This window comes from Malaclemys terrapin, chromosome 2 (genome assembly GCF_027887155.1).
Source record: "Malaclemys terrapin pileata isolate rMalTer1 chromosome 2, rMalTer1.hap1, whole genome shotgun sequence".
Lineage (NCBI taxonomy): Eukaryota > Metazoa > Chordata > Testudines > Emydidae > Malaclemys > Malaclemys terrapin.
The window spans coordinates 189,870,436-189,896,292 of NC_071506.1; the positions used below are offsets into that span (position 1 = coordinate 189,870,436).

The following is a 25,857-nucleotide window of genomic DNA, read 5'->3' on the forward strand; positions in this document are numbered from 1 at the left end:
TAAGCACCTTGAAAGGAAATTCAAAAAGATGTTTGGTTCAAAAGGAATTATTGTTGGGAAGTTCTATGGCCTGTGTTATACAGTAGGTCAGGCTAGAAAGCCACAATGGTCCCTTCTAGCCTCAAAATCTATGAATCTTTAATACTATAGTGCCATACTGAATTCACCACAGATCCATCCCACAGACAGCTAAGAATGGACACTATTAAATTGCCATAACACAAACAGACAACTTTTGTGTGTGTCCTTCAGGTTAGTTAAAGGGCTCAGTGATATTTTCAGTTTGCATAACTTTACTCAATGTAATCCTCACTTTTTTAAAATTAATATTAATGTCTTGTAGCTACTGATATTGTGTCCAATCTTCCTTCCAGTGAAGATACTTTGGTTTTGATTGGGCCAATATGCATTCTCATGTCCAACCTAATAATTTTGGGTTTATGTAGAGTTGTTGTAGCCTTGTCAGTCCCAGGGTATTAGGGACACAAGGTGGGTGAGAGAATATCTTTTTTTTGGATCAACTTCTGTTGGTGAGAGCTTACTCAGAGACCTGGATTCCTGAGCTCAAATCTTCACAGGTACATGAAGAAAAAGGGGATTTTCTAATAGTGTTAGACTCAGTGTCCACTGTTCTACATCTTATGCAGTCATTAACACTTCTACAAAGTGAGCATTTCTGATTTGGTTGTATTTTACACTCACTTTGGAGAGGTGCAAATGATAGCAAGATGCAGAGCAGGTGAGAATCAGGCTCTAGATCTTCTTGTACAATGAGAATAGATCAGTACTTCTATATTTCTACACAGAAGTTCAATTAATTATTTACAATTTGTAATTTTTTAAAAATACATTCAGACTTTAAGGCCAGAAAGAACCAACATGATCATCTAGTCTGACCTCCTGCACATTTGCTATTCTCACACTTAACAGGAAATTCCACCACTCTTTGCTTGTTATTATTAGAAAGCTCTAAAGTATGAGCAACAGGTAAAAGATAAATTGGGTGCATCATTCATAGTGTCATGCCTAATTCCCAATTGTGAGAAGCAATGCAGGTTTAGTGGTTATCATGAGTGTATTTCTATCCAAGCCCTTGAGTGTGAAGGGCAGCTCATTAATCCAAAGGTCTGCAGGTTCAATCTGAAAATGGACATATCTTTCAGAGAGATTGGTATGGTTTAGTAGCTCCATGTCACTGAAAATTCCTAGGCTTAATACTCACTGTGCTCTCCTTGACCTTGAAACGTACGCAAATTCTTTGAATGCATTTAGATGAGGAAAGACAAATCGTTTGAATCAGTTTTACTGGCATGCGTGACCTCGATGGCAAGAGGAGGTGGTAGCAGGGAAAGAAATTTACAAAGTGTCCAGTAGGCATTGTCCTTAATGAGATGGGGACCATCTCTCTGACTAACTTCTTATATAGCAGTCCTTGAGCTAGCATCTTATCTCCAGCAAACATATGCTTCCCTACCATTATTACTGAATATAATAAAGGACCAGGAGTTCAGAGGGCTTTCTGAATACCATATAACTGAATCTATAATGTTTTCTTCACAAGTTCCATGTCTTTGAAAACTGGAAAAATCTACAGGGCTGGGAAGGGAAAGAAAGAATGTCCTTTGCTTCAGAAACAGAGGGGAGAAATTGTGTCTGAAATGACCGTTCTCGACCACTCATTTGTGAGGATGATTTCATTTTCAAGTAAATTAGCCGCAAAATCTACTCTTGTGACTTAGCATATGCAATTTTAAATGAAGTCTTAAATCTGTCTAATAAAGATTTACATATGAGGCCAAATCTTGCAGTTAATACTTAGGCAGAATTCTTATTAATTTCCATTGGAGTTTTGCCTGTGTAAGCACCCAAGCATTTGGTGCACAGGCTGCGGGCAATTTCACATCAACAAAAGTAATTTGTGAAACAGCACTACTGTGTGGATGTTATAACATTGTAAGACAGTGTGCATGGATATTCAAAACTCCCAGGTCATCGCAGGAATTACATTAATTAACTAAGATTTGTTTTTGATGCAATATTGAGGGTTACAGTGTCAATCCAAGACAAGGCCATAACATAGGATTTAGAGAGAACTGGAAATATGATGGCAGAATTGGTTTTCAATCAACTTTCGACAACAGTGTATCAGACTATGAATAAATTAAGAACAATGAAAGTTTGAGTAAAAATTGGGGACACTCAAAAAGAATAGAAGGTACACACTTAACAGACTAAAGCTGGGAAAAAAATCTAATAATGAAAAGGACCAGCAAGTGTTTATACTTAGTAGGACAAAAATTAGATTCCAGTATGTGTTTGCTGCAAGACAAACTGAGTACTAGAACTTATTATTAGGGTAATAATCAGTCAAAGCAAGGGAGATCATTTTTCTATATAAGGCTCCTGTGAAGAACAGTACACACAGAACTGGACACACAGAACTGGACAGCTTTGGGGAAATTGCAGTTCCTATTATTTAAGCCTATTTCTTTGTATTACCCTAATTTACTGACTTTCATTAAAATATTTTTAAACATGTTCTTCTGTAGTCAACCAAGAACTTGATTCTAAAACCTTTATTCACACTGAGTAGTGCCTTACTCTTCAGCTAACCTCTTTGATTAAGCATAACACAACTCATGGAGTTAGATACTACTTATCACAAGTACAGAATATGTTCCTAATATTTTTCAATTTCCTGGGTGTGCCTAAGCATTTCATTTCTGACACACACTGGTTCAGACATAACCTGCTCCACCAGCCATCCCTCCCAATTTATCCTTTTGCTGTTCTGATGGGAACAACCAACCAACAAAAAAACTAAAACCCAAAACCACGACCTTCAGTCCTTATTGATCAAAACTCCAATTTTCTGAAGCGGGAGCTTTGCACATGGAATGAAAGACATTTAGCTTTTGCATTGTATTGAGTCTGTGCATAAAGTCCCATTGAGTTAAATGCTTTAGAAGTGATAATGGAGTTTTGGCTGCCAGAAGACTAACAACTATCCAAGAGTTAATATATATCCCCATATTATTTTCTTCATTGCATCAGGTCTGATCACAGCCTTGTATTTTTGCATTCACTAAAGGATCCCCTGTCTGTGCTATGATCACTGTATTTGTATACAGCTATTTTGGATCATCGTCTAAAATCAATCACTACTATTTTGCAGATTTTATTTTTAGCAGTAGGCTCCAGTTCTTTGTGTTTTACTGAAGTAAAACTCCTTTGGTTAAAGTATCTATAAAAACCATGTTTGGGTTACTGAATGCTTCAGACCAGTGTACTAGTAGCTACCATATGTTGCTGGTAATTTCCTAGGGGGATCCTGCTTGACAGTTGGAGCTGATCTTCTTTATTGTAAGAAAGCATTTTTCTAGCTGCTGTCACGTGTGTTTTTTGTTTTCTTTTCCATAAAGACCACAGAAAATCAAAACTCATGATTTTAATCCAAATGAACTCATACAGTGTGGTAGCTTTTCAGACCACAATGCTCAGATTATTTCTACCTGCCCGTAGGGAAGATTTATTATTATGAGCAAGAAGCCTAATTGAAGGTATTACTCTTCCAATTAGCTGGGTGAACAAAGTGTTCTGTGCAGCCACCTCTTATTTTTTAGCCACTGCTAGAAAAATAGGAAGGCATTTGGAGCAAGGTTTCTGATAGATTAATCTGATATTTCTAATCATTTGATCAAACTGAAGCAGGTGCAGAGTTAGATACTAATACCTAGTAGAAAACAGTGACAAGGGCTTCAAAAACACACTAATTAATAGACTGTAGCACAGTTATTGAACTAGGAAATGTTTTCCTACCATAAGCAGTTTAACAGGCTAACTGACACTGCCAGCTAAAGTATTTCAAAATAGGTTTCCATAGTTAATGCTGCATACTTTTAATATCCTTCATCTTCGTACTGTAGTTTACATTCACTCATGGGAAAAGAGACACAGAAGAGGTAACAAATGCCACCCACTGTCATCAATGAGTGGAGGAAATTGATGGGGCTGGCCATGCAAGGGAGACAGTCCTCCAGCAGCAAGGGTGGAGGACACTTCCCAACGGACAATAGGTAGCTCCTCCCCCAGAAGTCTCTGACACCCATCGGCCAGATGGGGGAGAGGGTTGCTGATTGGCCAGCATTGCCCAGCTCCCAAGATTTAACCCAGGACATGGGGTCATGTAGAGCCTTTTGACACCGTTCCAGCAGCCCGCCTTACCCACCCAAATTAGGATTGGGAACCCTTCCTGACAGATGCTGCAGGTCTAGCTGATCACCTGTTAAGGGGGTCAGGAAGGACTTTTTTTCTACCATCGGCCAGTTAGTGGAAGACCAGGGAGTTTGTCTTGCTCCCAGCACTTCAAGCCACAGTGGGTTAAGTAGGAATGTGCAAAGTAGCTAACTGAGGTAACCCATATTGCGGGGGCAGGAGGAGGGTGCTAGGATTCAGAGAGCTAAGTGCCAGGGGATAGGCTGAGGAGAGCCAGTCCTGCATTATGAGTTATATGGGTAGGAGCCCTGTAACCCTGGCACTGGAACCAATTAAATGCCTGCTACAGGAGCGTATGGGTGATGGGTAGGTAGAGCTCCTCTCCTGTATTAAAGTTTAAGAAATAAAAGTTGTGGCCTGTGGCTTAATTCCATGTATGTATCTGTCCTCATTTTGCTGCGTGTCAATATCAGTGTGCTTTGCTCACAAGGATTTCAACTAGAGATGTGTTAAATGTTGGCAACAAAACTTAAAACCACAAGAAACTCTCTGTTTCAGGTTTCATTATAAAAACTCAATCCGTGTTCAATGAATGATTTGCTAAAAAGCTCAACTCTTTCAAGGGACCTCTTAGGTCATATTGAGCAAACACAAATGTATGTAATGCTTTTGATTAAAAAAAATCACCTAAAACCATATGGTTATGATTAGAAGCAGAATAGAGGTTGTGGAGAACTGAAAAATACATATGTTTATTATAAATATCATGTACCTTAGTGTAGGGTATGATATTACCCTGCCTGATTTGTCTATGATCAAAAGAGATTGTTAAAGAAACTAGGCAGGGAGATAAAATACAGGTCTAGATAAGGAGCCTCTCCTCAAGCACAATATCCAGGTTTGCAGGCATAAACAGGGACTTCTCAACCCCCTCCCTGGTGGCAGGGCTGTTTGCCAAGACAGAGACTCTGGAGATCAAAAGACTTGTGTGTGAATACAATCTGACCTACATGGGGGAGGGGGTAAGTTGGCAGGTACTACAGACTGACTGAAAGCCAGATCTGCAGCAAGCAGGGTGATTGGTTCCCAGAGAGAGTGGGGAACACCAAGGTTAAATCATGTCCACCTAGGTTATGTCTACATTGCAGTGTAAGTCCAGGGTTCAAACTCACACTCAAGCCTAACCCCTCTTTTGCCTACACACAAATCAGGCTAACCCAGGGCTTGGACCCAAGGTCTCAGGACCCATCCCCGGGGTAGAGGATCTGAGCCTGAGTCAAGCTGGGACCCAGGGTCTAAGCCATTTTTCATTGCAGCATGGACTTGTTTCTGGGAGTCCACCAGAAGTATCTCACAATCCTGTGGAAGGACTTCCTTTGTCCCTAGAACCATCAAGTTGGTGGACAGTCACATTCTCCCCACAGTACACCATGAACAAAGGGCTAGAGTGGCTATGTTTTGGGAGGATGCTAGGAAGTCTGGGATACGGGTGGTCGGACTCAGGCTCGCATAATGCAGTGTAATGCTGCAGTCCCAGGTTGGGACCAAGATTCAACAATTCCTAACATGGGGTTACAAATGAGTGTAGATGCTCAAGCCTTACGTTACCAAACCCAGGGTCTGCTAACTCAAGTTCTAGTAACCTGGTTTACATTGCAGTGTAGGGACTTGAAGGGAATGTCAAGTATAGGTAAGACAATATGCATGTATCTATCTTATTTTAAATTCACTTTTCTAAGTGCTGTGTACCTTTTGGCAAAATAAGCCATACTTTGTTTTGAAGCAGCTGCTTCTGTTGTCATTGCATTCTACCACTGTCCAGGGGCTCCCAAAGGAGAACACTTGCAGGTGCCATGTCCACTGGGCTTGCTAAGTAACAGCGCTGGCAACCAGGGAGGGTGTAACCCAGATACCCTGTCGGAGAATGGGTGGCTCACAGGATCCCATCCCAAAGAAAAGTGGGGACACAGGTCTACTACTTGACAGGGATTCACTTGGAAAGCTGTAAATTACAGAGGTCATTACAGGAGATCAGAGAAATTCTGTATGAAGCCCTTTTATTTTTGAGGGTGAGATTTCATCTTGATTTGCAAACCAAATAGCTTTGGATAAATCCAGCTTAGTTTTGGATTTTTTGTACATTTATCCACATTTTTAAAGGATCCCATCCTGGGGTCCACTCACTGCACGTGGTGCCTTCTCCTGGCGGATCTGGGGATTAGCTCTTGCCAGGCGCTGCCCTCCTCTGGTGGTTTCTCTACTTGTCTCATTCCTGAAGCTGCAGCTTCCTGTTCATGGCTTCGTCCTCCAACCAGGTCACTAAGGTCTTCCCTTTCCAGAAAAATCAAAGTCCTTCTGGACCAACTGTCTGGCTGGCATCTCCAACACCATGCACCACTTCCCAGTGGCTGGTAGAACCCAGGCCCCCCTCTACACTGGGTTCCAGTCCAGGGACCCTTAACAAGCAACCAAGGTCTCTATAGACCTACCCCTTGCTGCTGTTTTCGTAAAATCATAGAATATTAGGGTTGGAAGAGAGCTCAGGAGGCCATCTAGTCCAACCCCCTGCTCAAAGCAGGACCAACACCAACTAAACACGTAGGCTTCTTCCTACTTATGTGGCTTCCCTTTCTTTCTGGGTTTGCCAGCCCAAACTCCTTCCCCGCAGGGAGTGGCTGTAGACTACTTCCTTGTAGCTCCCTTGCTGAGCTTTATACAAGCCCCTCCTGTTCCTGCCCAGCTGAGCCCATTTCCAATTAGTGTCCCGCTCCCTGTCTCCTTCTTCAGGTGCAGCCTGCACAGTTAATTGGCCTGCCTAGCCACTTTAACCCTTCCAGGCCTTGTGTGGGGTGGGAACCCCATCACAGATCCATTCATCAATCATTTAAATTTAATGACCTTTAGTAATATGGATAGTGGGGGTGTCCACTAAAATTGAGAGTCGCCCAATAGTTGTAGGAGTAGTAGGGGTATACAGACATCTCTGCCACACTACAGATTCCTGATCCAGGATTTCTAACTGAACCACTGTTAGAACTTGTGCTGGAGGGGCTCAGGCTAGTGCTTTGGCTAACTTCAATATCCATAAAAATGATTATTCTTTTGCACTGGATCAGGATCCTTTGGAAGCAAACAGGAAAGCACTCTCTGTGGTAGGCCCTCAGTTCTGTAATGTGCTTCCTCTTCGGGCTCACTAGAACCAAAGTCTGGGGATTTTTAGGATGTCATGCAAGACAAATTGGTTCATCATTCTGGCTTTAGCTTAATTTTGTTCTGTACATGAAAGGTAGTTATTCCATCAGTGGGTAAGGTGATAAACAGAGGGGCGTGTTTGATAGTGTCAAAATGTGTTATTTAAGTATTGTAACATATGCCCGCAACCTGTGAGCAGAGGCACAATATACATATAATTCCTCCCACCTCTCCCAAGAACTTAATGTAAATTAGTTCTTTGGAGCTCTGGATGGTATATATAAATAAATAAATCGATGAATAAAAGAATGAGGCATCTCTCACTTGCAACTGGGAAGCTGTTCCAAAATTAAAGGACGGGTAAATAGTTTAGAATATAGTTCTCTTCACAAAAACAGTGTCTCATAGTACACATTTATGCATGTACTTTCTGGAACGTGTAAACTTATGGCTCCCCATAAATAACATATAACATAACATATGCCACATCTGTTTCAGGCCCAATAGGTTATTTCAGGCCATCTTTCTTTTATCTGTTTATTTTGCGGGGGAGGGATATGGAGGCAGGGGCATAGAAATTGGCAAGATTCAAATGGTGTATTTAAGTTTCTCCTGGTGTCTGGCATAGGTGTTCCCCTTTTCCCCCATTGCAGTGATATAGTGTTCCATAGTTAGTATGGAAAAAAAAAAACATATATATATTTATATATATATCCAGATTTCAGTTTCTACATGCACTATAGCTGAGTGGCATCTTTTCCTATTAAGACCTCTATAAAGGTGCCAGTTTAATGAATTTATCCAGTAAGGTTTGAAGGAACAGTGATATTCACTTATATTTAAATATATACTATAAAATATTGTATATACACATATATACCTTAATCGGCTATAGACATTAGCCTGTCTTTATGATGACTGTCCTTGAATATTAATGTCATCATACTCACTTTATAACATAAGAGCTCCCCTCGATAATACACAAGAGAAAGAGCAAAACCTCTGTGCATCCAAAAGAAACCACTAAGCTTTAAAAACCACACTGTGCACTACTGTATGAAATCTGGCAGCCAAGGATAGTAGCATTCTCCACAACTAACATAAATATCACCAATGCTGCGTTGGATACCAAGTGCTTATTCCATGACACACAGATTGTAGGCTGGTAGCAAAGTCTTGCTCTTAATCTGGGACTCCAGCATTTACATCTATCACAAATCACAATAATTATACCTATGGACATACAGCATGTAATTTCCAGCAAAAATAGATTTAAAAAAAATCACATCCCTGACTTTGCTGAGAATAGTTAAATCGAGAGGCATGGACTTGTGTGTTTTATTGTTTAAAAGGATGTCAATCCGCAAAGAATTCTACAGAGCCACTACTGTGGCATTAATTTGAAGTATCATATTGTTAACATCAAAATTGGCTAGACAGGTTTCCAGCCATTCATTCATAACCTACAGTATGAGTCCAATTTGACAACCTTTGCTTATGTGCCATTTTCAACAAACCAAGCTTTTTCAGACAAACTTAACTAAATGGGCAATGATATCCATGCACATGGTCTTACAGCTGGTACAGCAGTGTAGAGTTGACTGAGCTTTGGCATGGAAACTGATTTAAGGGGGCAATTCCAGAATATAGCCATGTGCTGATTCTCTGCACTGGGGGTCTTTTTATGTCTATAAACTGTCTGAATGTGATAGGTTAGCATATGCATGGGTCTTAACAGGCAGAAGTGTGGATTTGAAAACAAAGCAAGATCAAAACTAGAGTTGCCGGGCATTGACAAGCACTACAAAGGTATGGATATCCATGCAGTCACATACCAAACTTTGGACTGACTGCTTTCAATACTCCTAACCAAGAATTTTCTGCTTTGTTTAAGCTACTTACCAAGTATTTTTTCATTGTCATATCACTCGTATAATAAACATGTTATTTGTGTGTCATTATTTGTTCAGAGGGTCTGACTCCTTTATCTCACAGCTTTTACTCATAGCAAAGGATTGAGTCAAACACATGCTAAGATATTGTTGGCTTTCTGTCTGGAAACAAAGTCTTAATTTTCTGCATCAAATCTGTTGTCCCAAGAGAGAAATCTGTCTTCCAGAATCTGGTAAAAAATATCACATCTCTTATATCTATTAGTGGAGCGCAGGTTGTTATTCTGCATTCTTGTAGACAGCAGACTGCACAGGGGTGATCTCAGGAACTGTATTAACTGTGATCCCAATTATTTTGGAGATTGTTACAAATACGTGCACATCCAAAATCTATTTGATTTCCATCAAGAAACTACCTCACATGAATTAATGTTCCTTTTGTCTTTGACATTTAAAAATGTAAAATTTTCTCTCATACAATTTTACCAGAATAAAGTGCATGTTGTGTATGACATCGTAATGAGATAATCTGTATTTAAAATGTATTATTACCTTTAATTTGTTTGTTCCTCATTACCAAAAGGGATCAATTTCCCTCTCATAGATAAATAAATAATATACACACTCTACCCACTCAGGATTCTTTATAATTTTAGACCAGATTATCCTATTTTTTGCATTCAAACATGTTTGGCAGAGAATGTACTCACAAAACTCCTAAAACAGAGAAGTGCTCTGTACATCATAGTCTTTCCCCATAGTTATGCACACTGGCGCACTTACAAAGGGTGTGATTATCAGTTGCACTACTATCCCAGGTAGAAATTAAAGCTTGTGTGAGAATTGACCTGAAGTTGTCTTATTTATGGCAGTTCATGAACAGAGATGACATCAGTCAGGACACAGCAACAGTGAGGGAACTTCTATTACTGGCTAATATTGAGGCCACTGGCAGTGAGAATCAGGAGTCATCTGTGATGATAGGAAGTAGATCATTTGGCAACAGCATGCAGGCAGTTTGCTACAGGAGACAGGCTGAACTACTATAGAACTGCTGCCAGGACAGGACAGCCCATACATAGCCAGAGACCAACTTATGGCTGCTGTATTGACTGCCCAGAGCCGTAACAGATTAACATAATAGCATGTTTAGATGACAGAACATAATAGCCACAGGTGGAATACCCTTTCTGCCCATTTCATGGACACTGGTGCAATGAGCCCAATGTCCCATTGGCACAATGGGCGACGAAGCACAAAACAAAATCCACAATTTAGAGCAGGATCAGGCTTACGTAGCATTCCATGTTAGTTTGTTAGTTGGTTGTTCACAAAGGTCTGGAGAAAACGCACACACTCATTTCTTCCTCACTATGTGTCCTTTTGCAGAACCCATTGCCTCCTAGCAGTGTATTTCCCATGTGCTTCACAATGTTTGACATAGTGCTGAGGTGGTTTTTTTTCCCCCTGCACTTTGTGCTGTTTGGCTCCATGTCCCATTTAGTTGGAGCTATTTAGTTCAGATGTGTGCCATGCACCAGATGGGCTCATCAGGCCCTTTCAATTTAATTCATATGTTTCAAGTAATGTCTGTTATGTGCAGTCCAGGTTATTAAATGCTTGATAACTTTTAATCTACCAAAAGAATCTAATGTTGGTCTTAGTTACAGGTATACTCTGTAAACCGCAAGAATATACTTATTTCATAGGCTTTTATTTTCATCAGCAAAAACACAACATTTTTCAAAATGTTTTTTCTTTGTACCTGTCTTTATAATGAGCCATGACAGAACTACAATATACTGGGATTATCCCATGGCAGGGATAAATATCTGACCTCTAGATATTTAAACAGATACATTATTGTAACAGGGCTGGCTGTCTCTCTCATGGTGAGAAGTCACTCTGCAGCACCCAACCTCTGTTTCCCCCTCTTCAGGGCCCCCTATTAACTCATTCAGTCCAAAGGTAATTAAATCACTCCCCTTTTGGGGTCCAACTTATTGAGTCCTCTGGCTTCACACTGGCCCTACAGACCCCAGCACCTCTTCACAGAGCTGGGTCCCAATTCACAGTCTCTCTCTCTCTCTTTCCCCTCCAAGTAGGAAGTTCGTCATCCACGCCCCAACCCCCTTCAATGTCTCTCCCCTCACGTAAGAGCTGGGTTCTATTAGAGTCACTCCTAGGCTTTACCTGACTGGAGTTAAGCCTCCTGGCTCTGCCTAGTCAACTCCCCTAGTATCAGTGTCTCCCACACAAGAGCCTCTCTCACTCCCTGCGGGTTCTTGAGATTCCCTTCTTCATTGCAACTTCCTGCTGCCCTTTTATAGGGGAAATCAGCAGTCCTCCACCAGGCCCCAACAGGCTGTTAATGAGGCACTCGTGGGCTGGGCCAGTTCCTTTCATAATCAGGGTACACTGGCTCCAGGCCTCCAAATCTTAAGGCTGAGGCTGCCCTGTTACAATTACCAAATTTAGAAACAATGCCTAATCAAAGTTGATTATATGTGTATAATTTTATTATTTACTACTTGTATTGTAGTAGGACCTAGGAGCCCCAGTCATGGACCAGGACTCCATTGTCCTGGGTGCTGTACAAACACAGACCAGGTGCAGGAGAAGTTCTGTTAGATCTATGCACTGAAGAGTCTCCTCAGTTTCTCTACTACTTAGTAGTTCTTCAATGTGTTGAAAAAGGAGTGGGGAGTAGTAGTCCTGTAGTTTTTGAAGAAATAAGACTGGTATCAGTCTTTTTATCCTTTAATACAAATTGATGTTGACTTTCTCCAAGAATATGATTTTTTTTAAAAAAAGAAGTTTATTCACATGGAAGCTGAATACTCAAATGATTTAGATGGTATCATGGAATCCTTGAAATCAGCAGGCACTATGGCGCATAAAGAGTGAGACAAATGTGAACATTTTATCATTAACCAAACATGTTCCTGCTGATATCTATGTTGTTTTGCTGTACAATACATAACTCATATGGGGTCCAATCCAATGACTATTGATTTCCATGGCTATGGGTAAAGCCCATGGTAAACTATAGTGCAATCAATTTTTCTCATCTTAAATCTTGTTTTTATTCCTCTAACACTGTCCTGCTGACTACAACATAGTGGGTACTGTGTACCTCTCAAAAAAGAATCAAGTTATTTTGTCAAATATGGACTTAATAGAGAAATAAAAGACCATTTCTGAAAATTTACTTTGTGTTTCATGAATAGAGTCGGGAGATGAATAACACAAAGCAAAGAGGTATAAAATATTTGAAAACTGGCACCAAGATGATATGCAGATCACTGACTAGAGGAAATCAATTCTATTCCCCCAGGCCTCATAACGCTATGTTAGGCAAACATTTTTCAAAGGCACCCAGGTGATTTAGGAGTCCAAGTCCCATTTTCAAAAGCATTTAGTCTCTTAGGAATCTACATCCTATTAAAGTCTCACTGAATTTTGATGAAAACTACATGTATTAGATAAAAGAAGAACAGGAGTACTTGTGGCACCTTAGAGACTAACAAATTTATTAGAGCATAAGCTTTCGTGGACTACAGCCCACTTCTTCGGATGCATATAGAATGGAACATATATTGAGGAGATATATATACACACATACAGAGAGCACAAGTACTCCTGTTCTTCTTTTTGTGGATACAGACTAACACGGCTGCTACTCTGAACCATGTATTAGATAGAAACTTAATATAAATGTTGAACATTGTGTGTGAAATATCTTCTCTTACAGACACCACATTATTACATTCTCAAATATTGGCATGAAGATTTAATCACACATAGAAAGCAATGGGTTTATGCAAGTAAAAAGATTGCAGAGTACAGCTCATAATAACCAAGACAGATTTGTTATTAATATTATTTATTAGTAATATTACTATACTTTGCTCTTCAAGAGCACTTCCCATCCATTGATCTCAAAGTGCCTAATAAGGGAAATTAAGTATCATTAACCTCATAGGGAAACTGAGAAACTCAGGCACAGAGACTTGCCTAAGGTCTCTTGGCATCCGTGCCAACAGAAAAATGTCTGTTGATACCCAATCAACTGCCTTGTCCTCTGGATCAGACCACCTTCCCATTATTAGTATTCTTGTACCTAATACCATATGCTGCCAAATATATTCATGTCTGTAGTGGCCACTGTAATGCAAGATAACCTCCTAATACTGCCAAGAGCAATAGATGACGCCATGTCACTCAGATCTGGGTAACAAATGTGCATTCTAGTTATCCAACCATTTTTAGTGTATATTCTGAACATTAAACACTTGCATTTTTTTTCCTGCCATTTTGTAAAATGAAAATTAACACTATGCTCAGTTAAAAAAAAACAACACGAAAAACAACTTGGTAGGATTTGAAATTGCAAAATAGAATAAAGAGATCAGAGAATTTGTTTTCTTCATTAATATGCTATTTGTAATAGGCACTGATGAAAATTGCCAGCTGTGGATTTTTCCTTCCCTTCCTCCCTTAGAGCTACATGTGGTAATTTCACTTACGAAATTTGCACAAGCAGCATATGCTGTGTTAAATATTGTGGGCTTTCTTAACCCAAGATGTGTATACCCTAGCTCCCAGCTACGTGAAACAATATTTAGCACCTAGCATTATTAACTAGAACAATTTGCTTTTCAAGATGACTAAGGCAATAAAGGTTAGAGTGAAAAGAAACACAGATAAATGCAATCTTGGAGAGTTCTGGCAGCAGTTTGGCTGGTGTCACTGGAACAATGAATAAATATCAATATATAGATTTCTATTCAAAGTTTTACAGAGTGGAAGTGTTGATCCCATTCTGTCAGATCTCACCAGTCTGAAGGGAGTAATTTTTTCTCTCCCTTCTGCCCAACAATATCATGTTAATGTTCCTGGATAGTAACACCAGGTACACAATTACAAACACATGGACTACATCCTCTTCCTTCCACACTGAATCTTAGGCCTGGTATACACCTAAAACTTAGGTTGACTTAGCTACATCACTCAGGACTGTGAAAAATAGCATGCCTCCTATATACGCCACTAGGTTGAGAGAAGAACCTATCTGCCACCTGTTGAGAAGGCTGATTTACTACAGTGATGGAAAAACCCTGTCTGTCACTGTAGTAAGTGTCCACACTACAGTGGCGTAGCTACAGTGCTGCAGCTCTGTCACTATAGTGCTTGTAGTGTAGACAGACCTATTTTGTATTTGTATAAGATTTATTAGAGCAACATATTGAAATCAATTTTAAATAGTTTTCTGTATAAATTTCAAACACAAATATTCCAGCATATTTTTATCTGGATTACTTATGAAGTAAAGCATGCAGTGGCAGAGGTGTAAAAAACGCTGCAAGTCTCATTCACAGGGGTTTATATGAGCTCTTGTTGGTTTCATATTGCACAGGTTCAAATTCATGACCTGTGCTTTGAACTAGCTCAAAATGAAACTCACGAGAGACTGATCAGTTTCAGGCGGAAATCATTCAAAACTTCTAATTTCTGCAGCCATCAAACAGTTTAGAATTATCAAGAGGTTCACAAGCCTTTTGATGAACGTGGGACTGAGTTTTGTTCTTTTAATGAAACCACAAATCAAGCTAGTTAAACATGGTTGTGTTACTTCAGCCAACCAAATGTGACTAATAGCTATGGACACAGCAACAGTACACTTCTATCTTCTTAGAAATCAGCCTATTCGTTGCCAATTTGTAAGGTCTGAGAACAGGCACATTCGCAGGCTGGCAGATGTGTCATTTTTCCATTGATTGCACTGAACATCTTGGCTCTTATGTACAATAATCAAGAGCTGGACAAAACAGACTTCTCAGAGAGGCCAAAGACTGATTATTACCTCCCAAAGAAGGCCAAGGTGCACTGACAGGGCAAAGTGGGGAAGCTGACACTACTTCTGCAAATCCTGTACATAGCTTGTAATAAAGGATCAGGTGCACGGAGTTCAGAGAGCAGGAGTTCATAAACTCTTTTACTGTTACCATGGTGTGCTGAAGCTGAGCTAAAGTGGCAGCAGCAATCTCTCCTCTCCTAATGAACTTGGCTGGGTGGGAAATGCTTTTCTAGTCCCACCAAAATTTATGAAAGTTAACCTCTCCCCCCACAGTCCATGTTAGTGCCCTAAGCACTGGGCTATAGAGTCAGTCAGTCAAGTACACGTACACATATTCCCTCTCCTCCCTTCCTCCCAAGTCAGGCAGACCAGGAACTTGAAATCTGGGTCTTCCACATTCCAGGTGAACACCAGCCTGTTGGCTATCCTGGTCCTTCCACTCCCTTCTGCTTTCCTGCCTCCCCCCGCCCCAGGAGCTGAGACAGTTTAGTCCAGGAGTCGGCAACCTCTGGCACATGGCTCGCCAGCACCCTGACGGGCCAGGCCAGTTTGTTTACCTGCCGCGTCGGCAGGTTCAGCCGATCGTGGCTCCCACTGGCCGCGGTTCACTGCTCCAGACCAATGGGGGCAGCGGGAAGCTGCGGCCAGCACATCTCTTGGCCCATGCCGCTTCCTTCCACCTCCATTGGGCTGGGACGGAGAACCGCGGCCAGTGGGAGCCGCAATCAGCCGAACCTGCTGACGCGGCAGGTAAACAAACTGGCCTGGCCCGCCAGGGGCTTTCCCTGGCGAGCCACGTGCCAGAGGTTGCCAACCCCTTAGTCAAAATGGATTTTTCCTATTAAAAGTTTGCATTGACATATTAAAAAAAATACCATTAGATTGAAAAAAATCCTGTTCACCTCTCCTAATGCATTTATCTAACATTGTACTGTAATGAAAACTTGCTGCAGAATAGCCACAAAACATCCCTGCTATAACTCCACTGACTCAATGAAGACACACCAACCATGAATCTGATCCCTTGTGCTTAAGTAGTCCTCAATCAGGTTATGGAAATTATTCAAGATTTTCAATTAAAGGTAGGTGTAAAAAATTGGTTTGAAGAATTGGCATGACAAATTACCAAGATTTCTGGCAGTTTTCATAGTTAAAAGCTGTGTATGTTGCTGTAGAAGGGAAAATGTTAAATAGTTCTTAAGGACAAATCTTTAGAAAAATATAAAAGGAGGTTTGTATTACAGATGCAAATGGCAGGCCAGCATACACTGCTGAAATGTGTCTAAACACCCACATTCATATTGGTAACATGGGCTACTTTGATAGGACTTCCAAAGAGCCACCTTATCCAAAAAGACCAGATGAAAGCAACAATGAAGATGCTACAATTAATAATGCAGAGTAAACCTAGAAACAGAAAGTATAAACCTCTCAAATGTCCCAAAGTTACTTATGCTACTTATCTCACTCTGATTGTTGAAAATTCTCGAGAGCAGAACTAAAATGTCAGAAAAATGAGAATATAGTAATTGGCAGGAAAGGAAGAAATCCAACAGGATTTTATGTTTCTGCAAGAATAATTTTAGTGTCTCCCTCATCTCCCATATTTGAACTTTGGCTACATGAAAGGTATGGTGGGTTGTTATCAGTGACAGCCTTGAGAGTCATGGAAGAGGCAGCACAATTTTTTGGGTTGGCCTCTACCTCATTCTTAACTGACATATTTTCAAATGGGGGTTGGGGAGAGATAATAGTGAGAGAGAAAAGAGGGTCTTCAAATCACCACTAGCCTGTTCCTCTGTAGGAAAAGTGGATCCCAGCTGTACATGGTGGGGGATCCATGCAACATTTGAAAGTGTTTCCAAAGTGTGAGATTTCCCAATAAAATGGGGTGACTAAGCCTCCAGCCACCACAGGGCTGCATGTCCTTTCAAGTGAATTGGTGATATTTGGGGGTAATTTTGTCTTAGTCTGTTTTTTTTTTTATTACTTTTCAGTAAACTCTTCTTTGCTATTCATCACCTTTGTTCAGCTGGTGACTAAGACAGGTTTGCTAAATGTACCTGCATTAATTGCTGTCCACAGTAATAAGTTTTATTCCAGCCTGAGAAGGTTTCTTGTACTCAGTATCATGTGTGAGTCAAATCATACCACCTAAATCAGCATTTTATTCCATGTAGGGTGAATGTGTGTTTTAATTATTTTTTCTTTTACAAGTTGTCATTAAAGACACATTTGTGTCATGAGGACTCAGCCCTTACAAAAGATCAATGCAGAGTCACACCACCCCATGGGGATACCTTCTGGAGCTCTCTACTGCACAGGACAGCTCTTAAAGAGTTTCAGTACGCCGTCTTCCCACACAGCTGTTAAAGGATTGCAGTAAGCGCCCTCCTGCACAGCTGGCCAGCTCTGTTTTTTGTGGAAGGAGAATAAAGGGTGGGACAATGACTAACTTGCTTTCTCCTCACCCTGCTTCAATTCTTTCCCCTGCCTCCTCAGGTCCAAAGTTGAAATTAGAAGTTCAAAGAAGAGGGGAAGGTGGGAGGGGAGCATGAATCTGCAGAATCCATCTTGAAGAACTCTGGTTACATGTGAGTAACCTTACTTTCCTCTCCGAGGGGCTTCTATACATTCCCACTATTCAGAACTTGGCAAGTGCTGCTACTCCCTCCTGATAGTGGAGAAATGCAGTCTACTTAAATAGAGTTTGTAATACTACTCTATCAACTTTGTATCTAACCTAGCCTCCAGATCTAAGGAATAATTTGTGAAACTATGAATATTGCTCCAAGGGGAAATTTTACAGGTTTCTAAGATAGGAATATGTCTAAGAAAGGCCATTGAGGATGGCTTCATTTTAGAAGAGTGCTCTTTAAGCCTTTTGGAAGAGGAACATAATACTCTTCAATACAGTTTAACCCACTTACAAAGGCATTAGGATGTTCTAGATTTACCTTTATCTTTTTCTCCATAAGGACCAAACAGTCTAGGTTTTTTCCTGTATTCCATAGACCTGTTCAAGGAGAAGGTCAATGTTCTCTTAGCATCCAACTTATACAGTTAGCTTTCCCTGAGTGAGAGCACGCTTTAGAGAAAAATACTGGTAAAGTTTATGGACTGATTGAAATGGAATTCTGTTACTAATCTGGGAAGAAATTTTGAAATGGTAGGAAAACCCACTTTAGCTTTATTAAAAACTGTAGGAAAGGGATCAACCATGAGAACCTGCAGTCTACTCACTCTTCTAGCAGATGTAATAATTACAATTAGAGGTGGACAAAAAATCCCAAGATAACAGTTTTTCCCATCAGAAAATTAGGTTTCTGTGAAATCAAAATATTGATTTCTCTGAATTTTTTTTTATAAATAACATAAATACACTTAGTTTAAGTGAAGTGCTTTGTACTGTGTAGCTGTCCATAAAGAGAATCTTTTCCCATACGTGATCATAACACAGGTTATTTGATTGCTTCTTGGAGTTCAACAGATTCTCCTATACCTTTCCAAAGAGAACAATTCTGACCTATAGGAAGAAAGCACCTGTGACACAGCACTAAGATCTTTAGTAAACAAAACAAAAAACACCAACCAAAAATTTAATAAAATAAAACAATTATAAAGACCAAAATCTAACTAAATGAAAAAGGCGGCAGCAATGCTGGGAACAATCCATTCCTATGAATCTGGGTCTAAGACCCAGTGACATTCTTTGTCCTTCTGGTACTTTGACAGGAAGGAACAGAGGTGGTAGGTGTGCCATACTCCCTTTTATAACCCCGCTGGCTGAATGGTTAGAGCAATGAGAGGCGGGGCAGGATTCAAGAGGTTCCCCGTATTCCCACATTTACTGGTGATGGAATTTGGCTCTCATTCATCTTTGTTGTGCTATTTAATACTCCAAGATGAAAGCTTCTCATCATGACATCCTTTCTTTATTAATCCATTTTCCTTCAGGGTCAGAGGAACTCCCCATGACTTGGTTTACACCTGACCACAGACTTTGTTTATTCCCTCCTATGCTGATTTAGCAGGAATCCAACAGATTAATGTGTTTGCAGTCTCTGTGAATGACCTTATTATTAACCTCTTAAACATAATTAACTCATTTTGTTTTTAACTCTTTCATAAAGACGAGCATGAACCAATTCACTTTTGTAAGGCACTTCTCTCTTTTCACCACAAATGATAACTCTCCATTTCACACATATTCCTAAACCATGCAGTTACTGCTTATCTTTTGGAGACATTAAATAACAGACCATGTAGGTATATTTGATCCATCCAAGAATGTTGTCCACTATGAGCCTAACAGCTGAAGCAGAAACTGGTTTTGTGAAGTTAATGGAGTTATACCTGCATAATCAGGGCTAAATGTGACTGTGACTGATTTGGAGCTCCACTGTAATAAACTTACGTATACCGTATGTTGATCTGGTTATTAGGAATCATATGAGTATGTTGTGTTAAATCAGTAGACAGCTGTCTGAAAAAAAGGCAGGAAGGAAATGAAAGATTGAGGATACACTTAGAGTTGTTAAGGGACAATGCCAGAACTATTAGATTTGATAATTTTTGCCTGTTATCCAGCCAAAATTGGTTTGGACCAGTACAGAAAAAGGCCTGCAAACAAAAGAACTCTAGAATAATTAAGAAGGGACCCCCTTAAGAGAGATGGAGCAGTTATTGGGGGAACCAGGCTGAGACACAGGTCCCCAATGTGCGGGGGTTTAGAGAATTCAGGCCTGCCTAGGTCACTCTCACAGGACGGTGGGACCTTAGGTAAGACAGACATGCAAACAGACTGTTTTAAAATCCATATATTTATTTACATGCTTTTGTTCCTACTGCTAAATAAACAATATTTTTGTTTCCAGAAGGCTGTCTTGTCACTATATTCACTAGTGACAGTGCCTCAAAGGGGAGAACTGCAAGTGCCCAAACTCAGTCAGACCTGATGAGTAAGCACAGTTGATACACAGAGTACTGTAGCCCAGGACTTGAATTTAGGAGGAGAATTGTGAAAATCCATCCCAGGAGAGGTAAAGGAATAAGGCCTGATACCTGAGGAGGTGAACTCAAAGAGACCAGGAAGGGGACAGAGGTGCAGCTAACTCTGTAACCATGATTGGGCCTTATAAATCCCTTGACACATGTAGTATTCAGTGCTGCATGGAACAGATTTATAAAGGAGCAGTGTATCTCAATCACTGTAACAAGCATCTAGAGTATAGATTGACAAACTACATAATACTTGTACATTCTTGTTGGCTAATGAGAGCTATTTCCTCTCAGATATTAAGGAGAAAATTGTTCACATGAAGTTTACCATGACGACAGCTGTGACAGATATGGCAATTTCCTTCAATATCTTTGGGAGACATTACTGAATTCAGCTTAAATAGCTTTGAAGTCCATAGTATTATAAATGCAAAGTTTATGCATTATTATCGGATTGTACAGTACATAACTTCTCTAGTGAGGAAAAGTGTCCTATGTAAGCCTGGGGAGTGTTATTAACGTCAAAGGACTATTGTAAACAACATGCCCAACATGAAGGCACTTTCAGGATAAACAAAGTTAAATGTGTTTTGTAGGAAATACTTGGGGAGAAGGGAATGCAAATTCCCACTTCTGGGCCCAAACTTTTGATGCTATGCCCCGAGGACAGAATTGTTGTCTGGCTGATTACTTATTCACAGTCTGGGCAGATCAAAGACCCAAGCTATATCAAGGAGTCACCCAGATTCATGAGGGTGCTTGTTCTGAGCTGTTATGAACTTGTAACTACAGAAAAACACCTTGGTAGGGTTTGAAGGACTGATCACCTGCCAGAATCCTTACTGAAGTTGGGGGTGATCACTGGTAAGCTTATTAACATGCATGTAGGTTCATTTATTGTTTTTAACAGGTTTTCTCTGTAATATTTTCACCTTAAGAATAAATATGCTTGCTTAGAAAAAGCAGTGTGATACCTTAACTGTGGGTAATTATGTTGCTGATAGCCTCTAGAAGGAGGGGAAAGTAGGCCTGGTTAGGCAGTCTGATTTACTGGGGAACTCAGTTTAGGTAGGGAACTGTGCAGCGTGGAAAAACCCCAGTCCGGACGGAGAGACGTGTCCACCTGAGACAGGTCACAGCTAAAGACCCCGGAGCTTGGAGTGGATCATGAGTGGGAAATACAGGTGCAGTTGCCCTGAACTGTAATCACTGCCAGGATTAATGGGGCCTGAGGCAGTAAGAACAGTCCCTTCATTCCCTCTTTCTGTGGAACTTCCAGCCCACATCCCAAAATGTCCCCCCAAGGCATCCACTACAGTCCCATACTCTACCCCTCTGCTCTCCTTCACCCCAAAGGTCTCAAACCTTTTTCATGTATCTGCCCTTTCATGAGTGTTTTCATTCCCTTCCAGTGAAAGCCGCATGGGAGAGGGACAGAAAAACTGCCCAAGTTTCATGTATATAGTCCCATCAAGGGGAAGGGAAGGGACTATGAGATGGCAAATCTGAATGAATCCATGAATACCCCCAAAGCTTCACATCTTCAGAGGCACTTTGTCTGCACAGCTGCTTCCTCTGTGTGACTCCTCTAGTTCCCAGTTCTCCCCATTGCTCCTGCAGTAGCAGTGCTGCCATTGGCTGGGCATCCCTGAAGATCAGTATCAGCCATTCAGGAGATCTGAGCCAAGTTAGTATAACTATAGCATAGCTCTGAGAAGTGAAATCTGGTGGTTCGCAGAGTGTGGCTGGTCCACTACTGCTCCATGGAATGTAGCCAGGCTCAGAGCGGAAAGGACACTGCGCCTCTTTAAAGGTCAATGGGGCGCCTGCAGCAGCATGCTCCCCTGGAGCAGCAGGAGGAATTCTTTCCGAGCCAGCCAGAATTTCTCTTTGGACTCCTCTTGTGGCACAGTTCCCCAAGACACACAGAATTCTGGCCTCAGAAGAACAATAATTAAAAAACAACAACAACAAAAAATGGATCCATGGAGGAACAGCTCCAAGGTTTTCCAGTACCAGGTCTCAAGGTTCGATCCTTCAGTGGGAGTAGCAGGGGTGCTGGAACAATTTGTATAGTGGGGGTGCTAAGAGCTATTGAACCAAACTGTAAACCCTGTATATAATGGAAACCAATTCAAGCCATGGGGTGGGGCAGCACCCCTAGCTCCAGAACCTATGGGAGTAGTTATGTACATTATTAGATTGGTACTAGAGGGATCAGCATCTTCCATGATTGAACCCTAACTGAGCTTTCTTGGGAGCTCTCACAAGCTGAGCCACGGCACCTTCTCAGCAGGAGTGAAGCACCAGCTTCAACTGAAACATATGTCTTACTAGGGCTTAGTAAAGAAAGGGGGAGACGGAGGAAAACAGACACAGGGTAAAGGAATATGAAACAAAGCGAGATGAGGGAAGGAGAGAGGAAAGTGAATTTAGAAGTTCTGATAAGACTGTTCACTCCCCCTGTGTGCTTGCTCACCTGCTCTTGGCTCCCCCTCCTTTGTCTCTCAGACTGAAACCATAAAAGATCATAGCTATGTTGTTTGTACTGTCTTCCACCTTTCTGATTTTCATAAAAAAATTGTGAGTGGTTTGGGTAACATAGAATCGTGGGGACTTTAATTCTGGGCCATCATTAAATGTCTACCTACAGAAATCATGAACAAAAAAAAAATTTCACTCAAAAATTCATGTATGGGTGTATGTGCATGCACACGCACATTTGATTATAACACAAAAGTGAATTTTTTTTTTGCCTTTATCCAAAAAAATAAATTGTTCAGCTAATAATCTCTTACTACAAACTAAGCTCATCATGACATGACATCTTACTCCAAATACCTGTCTCAGTGATTATAGGTACAAACATCCCATCCCTTTCAAGAAAAAGATGCTGACAGTTTTGTGTAAATCTAAATTTCCTATTGCAAGGAGTAACATGCTATCAGTATGTACCCATCGAGTGCCCAGGAACTTTATGTTTTCATTTAGCTCTCATAGAGATGAGAATGCATGATAAACCTATCAAAGCCACCATCCCTCAACCTCGTTTGGCAGCTTGGGTGATATAGCCTGCTTTACATTCAGACAGAAGACAAATTAGACTTCTCTGTGCTCAGGCTTCTTGTTCTCTTCTTGCAATAGAATCCATCCATCTGCTTCCCTTGACTGGGAGATAACTGGGAAGTGCCCTGGTAAGCAGAAGGGCAGCGCTGAGGCAGAGATCAGGGAGAGGGAGAAAGAAAAAAACATTAGGAGGAATGGTGTGTATGAAATTAGGGTAGAAAAACAATCAATAGCATGCAAAGGTGTGGACATGGAATGCTATGTAAAAATACAGCTTTAAAAAAATCTCAATGATTTATAGAGATACTAACTTTTAAGGTATCTTATCTTGAGCAATCAGAGACAACAATAGAAGGAGTAACAAAAAAAGCATGGTAGCACATAATATTAAGCAAGATCTGGCTAACTAGATGTACTGTACACACTGAGAATGGAATTCTTTCACAGTCAAATCATTAGGCGAAACTGTAAGTCCTTCCAAAGAGTACAGAATGGATTAAATAAAGAAAGATCTCCAAGAGAACAGCAACTTGATTATGGTCCCTATAAAAATGTCTACAAAAAGCATTTTTTAAACCAAGAGAATACAGAGGACCAAGAAACTTATAATAGGGATATATTAAAGGTAATCTTATTTTAACATATACTGTACTTGGAACACTGCAAATGACTACCATTTCCATGCTTTCTAAAATGCTCTCAGGCATTCAGTTCTATGCCCAAGTGTAGCTCCGAACAAATGCAACATAACTATAGAGGTCTAAAGGTACCGTTCTAAAGCTATGCTGAACAAATTAGTTAAGTACTGCAGTTTTTTAAGATTCACCCTCATTGTGTTCACACAAAAACTACCCCAATTTGCTTTGGTTGGAAACTTATCAGTCTTTCCATATGAAGCCTATACTACCTAGCACTTAAAGTTCCATTTGCACCAATAACAGGGTCACTAATTTCTTCTGGGCTCAATGTGCTTCAAATCTCAGAAGTTATCTTGCCCCACTTTCCTTTTTATTTCTAAAACAAACTGTAATTTAGACAACCCGTCAGTTGGAACTTCTCTTACAATTTATTTTTCATTCTGTGCAAAAAAGTGAGTTACTTTTTTAATAGCATGCAATTGTACAATAAGCATGATGTTCCGACAGTCTAAACTACTAAATTACTAGCCATGTTGTCTGGTTACTAAGAAGAAGTTAATTTACAATAAATGATACATAGTCCCTCAACTCAATAGCTGCTACTGTAAACACAAAACCCTCTTATTAGCCTATTGATCCAGGCATATAGTTCATAACAAATAATTAGTAATCACTAAGTTTTCAGATACTTATTCTATGCTATACAGATTCTTATACCATCCTCATCACCACAACACCTCAGCGCTTTCTAGTAATGCATTATGAATGTGATTAACATGACACTTGTGTCAATACATGTACCCCATTATTGGTGTAAAACTGTACATATTTTCAGGTTTACACTTTTCATATATTTAAAAACAATATTGTAAATGTTATGTGCCTATTTTCTTCACAACCCCCTGAACATCCCTCAAACATCTCTTAAACTATAGCCCTATCAGAAAAACTTTGGTTGGGACACGACAAAATGTGGGAGAATTAATATATCAGAAAGTCTAGCTTTAGCAGAGTAGAGGTCCCCTCCTCCCCCCGACCTCCCAAATAGTTAAACTATTTGAATGACAACTGACACACATGGTACAGTATATTTGAAAGGATTTATGCCAGACAGAACAATCTATCAATCTGCAAATAAGGCTCTCAGTTATGCAAATAAATGATTCCAAATCCAAAAACAGACTAGAAGAAAGGAAGAAAATGTGATCTTACTTTTTAGTCTTGAAAACATTTAACATACAGAAAGAATATCCTAATACTGCTTAAAACCCCAACCTTTACAACTTTGTAAGCATGAAATATTGAGCCTATTCCTTCTTTTCCCCTCACATAATGATTGCTTTCTAAGCTGAAGAGACTCTTGTAAGTATTTGAAGTTTAAATCTTATTCTCTCTGTCTTTAGAGTTGAAAAAAATGAACTTCCCCTTGGAAGAAATTTTTGTTGTTTTCTTACAGTCAATGAGCACAACAAAGATCATTGTATGATATATTTACATAATATTATTTCTTCCCTGGATGTATCACAATTTTTCCATTAATAGACATTTTTATTAATACAAATCTTTCTAGAATCTCTCTGAAATTAACAGCTAATCCAAAATATGTTAATGAAGAGAAAGAGTTAGTCATATTTGTCTTTCATAAGATTTCATTATCATTGCATCCTTGAGGATCTCTCCTTTATAAGCACCATCTTTCTGTCAAATGCATAAGATGATAAAATAAGTAACACTTATTTAAAATAAATTACATTTCTACAGCATCATTCATCCGGTGAATCCAACATTATGTGGAAGTATTAACTAACTAACTACATCTCAACCCTGTGAGGTTGTCACTTAAAGTGGGGAAAATACTTTGCCAGAAAACATTTATTCAACAATTTGTCTTTTCCCCCCCAGTATATTAATTGTTCACAGATAAGATCACACAATTCTTGAATTCAATTTATTTATGATTCCCAAATTTCTCCAGTGAATAATTGTTCTTCTA

The 25,857-nt window shown here is 40.0% G+C and overlaps 1 protein-coding gene across 1 annotated transcript in view; it reads right to left on the reverse strand.

Annotated features, from left to right (window-relative positions):
* The window catches only part of CNTNAP2 (contactin associated protein 2), a 1,643,672-nt gene that overhangs the window by 622,314 nt on the left and 995,501 nt on the right, over window positions 1-25,857 (reverse strand). The gene's annotated exons all lie outside the window — the stretch shown is intronic.